Below are 2,304 nucleotides of genomic sequence, written 5' to 3' on the forward strand. Positions count from 1 at the left end.
TGGCACCTTGGGCAAGTGTCTTCAACTACAGCCTCGGGCCGACCAAAGCCTTGTGAGTGGATTTGGTAGACGGAAACTGAAAGAAGCCCATCGTATATATGTATATGCGTTTGTGTGTGTCTGTGTTTGTCCCCCCAACATCGCTTGACAACCGATGGTGGTATGTTTACGTCCCCGTAACTTAGCGGTTCGGCAAAAGAGACCGATAGAGTAAGTACTAGACTTACAAAGAATAAATCCTGGGGTCGATTTGCTCGACTAAAGGCGGTGCTCCAGCATGGCCACAGTCAAATGACTGAAACAAGTAAAAGAGTAAAAGAGAGAACAAATACCCATACCAGTGCCATGTAATAGCTCCTGTGCCAGTGCCACATAAGAAGCACCCATGCTGGTGCCACACATAAAAGCACCCAATACACTGTGTAAAGTGGTTGGTATCATGAAAGGTATCCAGCTGTAGAAACCATGCCAAGACAGATGATTGGAGCCTGGTGCAGCTCTTTGGCTGGCCAGCTTCTGTCAAACTGTCCAACCCATGCCAGCATGGAAAACAGATGTTAAATGATGATGTTGATGAATATTTACATGCTGTTGTTTATAGCTTTATGTGATATGCTTCAAGATCCAATATTCCACCCTGCAAAAAAAAAAATTATTTCATGTTCTCTCAAAAGTTTATCAATTCTTATGTCAACAACATAGAATTCTTGCTGGTAAAAATAAAGCTTCTAAAATAAGTAGAGAATTTAGTTTGCTTTGGTTCCATGGTAGAACACCAGTCAAGTCTACTGGCAATATGGGTTCAAGTCCTACGGGCAGCCTTCAGCCTTTTCTATCCAAAAGGATTGTTCAACCCAATATTTACACAGTATTATTTGTAGCTGTATGTTCTTTGAGATCCACTGTTCCAAAAAGAATTCTTTCAGTTTCTCTCAGAGTTTTATGAATTCTTATGACATCAGAAACAAAGTATATGTAATTAATATGAGGGGGTGTTGGAAAGTTCTTGGCTTTGGGTAAAAGAAAATAGGAGAGGATCAGTTAATTATGATTTTATCCAACACATTCCCCGCTCAGATTCACACTTTTATTGCAGTGATCCTTCAGGTTTTCTAAGCCCTGTAAAAGAACTCGGAAGGTTGGGCTTCCAATCAGACCTTTGGTGATACCCTTAAAGGTAGGAACATTTATATATATACACAACAAGTTAAAAATAATGTTCATTAGATATAATTAATTTATTTGAGTTAATTTGGCTTATAGTGTCAAGATAGAGCTTATGAAGTATTTTGCCCAGATTGCTAATCCCCCACTATTTGTTATGTCTACATATATACCTATATATATATATGTGTGTGTGTGTTTGTGTGTATAAGAAGTGGGGCTGTAAAGTTCTTGGATATGGGTGGAAGGAAATACAGGAGGATCAGTTAACTATGATTTTATTCAACACATTCTCCTCTCAGATTCACACTTTTATTGCAGTGATCCTTCAGGTTTTCTAAGCCCTGTAAAAGAACTCGGAAGGTTGGGCTTCCAATCAGACCTTTGGTGATACCCTTAAAGACAGGAACTTTTCACACACCTCCTTCGTATTTTTGGTAGTCAGGTTTTCCAAACAGCATATTTGATAATTGGCAGGGGTGGTGGTGGTTAAAGGAGTAAAGCTCAGTTGCAGTACTCCTCTGACCTGTGCAAGCATGGAAAAGTAGAAGTTAAAATGACAATGATGAGGCTGACTTTTTACTAAGTCTGAAAGTGCTCAACTGAAAAGCATGTGCTGTGATTACTTAAATTATTATTATTATTATTATTATTATTATTATTATTATTATTTCTAATTTTGGCCCAAGACTAACAATTTCAAGGGAGGTGGGTGGGGAGAGTAGTTGATTACATCGACCCCAGTACTTGACTGGTATTCTATTTTGTTAATCAAATATCCCAGTAGGATGAAAACAAAGTTGACCTTGGTGGGATTTGAACTCTGAACGTTAAATTACATATTAATTCTTCCATCCATTGCTTTGATAATAAAAATAGAAGTAGCAGTAACATTAGTTGTAGTAGCATGTTTATTTTTCTTATTATGGGTGCACTATTTCACTAATGTACTCTGAAATGAGTTTGTGTGAGAATATTGATATACATTAACAGGTCTCCACTTGTGACAAACAAATCACTAAAGAACGGCAGAGAGGGGGGGGGTGCTACAAATGAGTTAGGTCTGAAAGTAGGTGGTGGCTTAAAGAGAGACAGGAAGAAAGAAAGAATGAATGGATGGAGAAGAAAAAAAATATATAT

At 37.9% G+C, this 2,304-nt stretch overlaps 1 protein-coding gene and 1 long non-coding RNA gene across 8 annotated transcripts in view; one reads left to right on the forward strand and one right to left on the reverse strand.

Annotated features, from left to right (window-relative positions):
* LOC106882187 (alpha-(1,6)-fucosyltransferase) overlaps positions 1-2,304 on the forward strand; it is an 881,702-nt gene that overhangs the window by 668,355 nt on the left and 211,043 nt on the right. Inside the window, exon 1 of one of the 7 annotated variants that reach the window (XM_052976380.1) lies at positions 1,097-1,177. The exons of the other annotated variants lie outside the window; for them this stretch is intronic. The gene's annotated coding sequence lies outside the window, so the exon portion shown is untranslated. Of the gene's footprint in view, positions 1-1,096; positions 1,178-2,304 lie in introns of those variants that run through there. 7 annotated transcript variants of the gene reach the window in all.
* Positions 1-2,304, reverse strand: part of LOC128250699 (uncharacterized) — a 42,431-nt gene that overhangs the window by 36,669 nt on the left and 3,458 nt on the right. The window lies entirely within an intron of this gene.

This window comes from Octopus bimaculoides, chromosome 24, assembly GCF_001194135.2.
Source record: "Octopus bimaculoides isolate UCB-OBI-ISO-001 chromosome 24, ASM119413v2, whole genome shotgun sequence".
Lineage (NCBI taxonomy): Eukaryota > Metazoa > Mollusca > Cephalopoda > Octopoda > Octopodidae > Octopus > Octopus bimaculoides.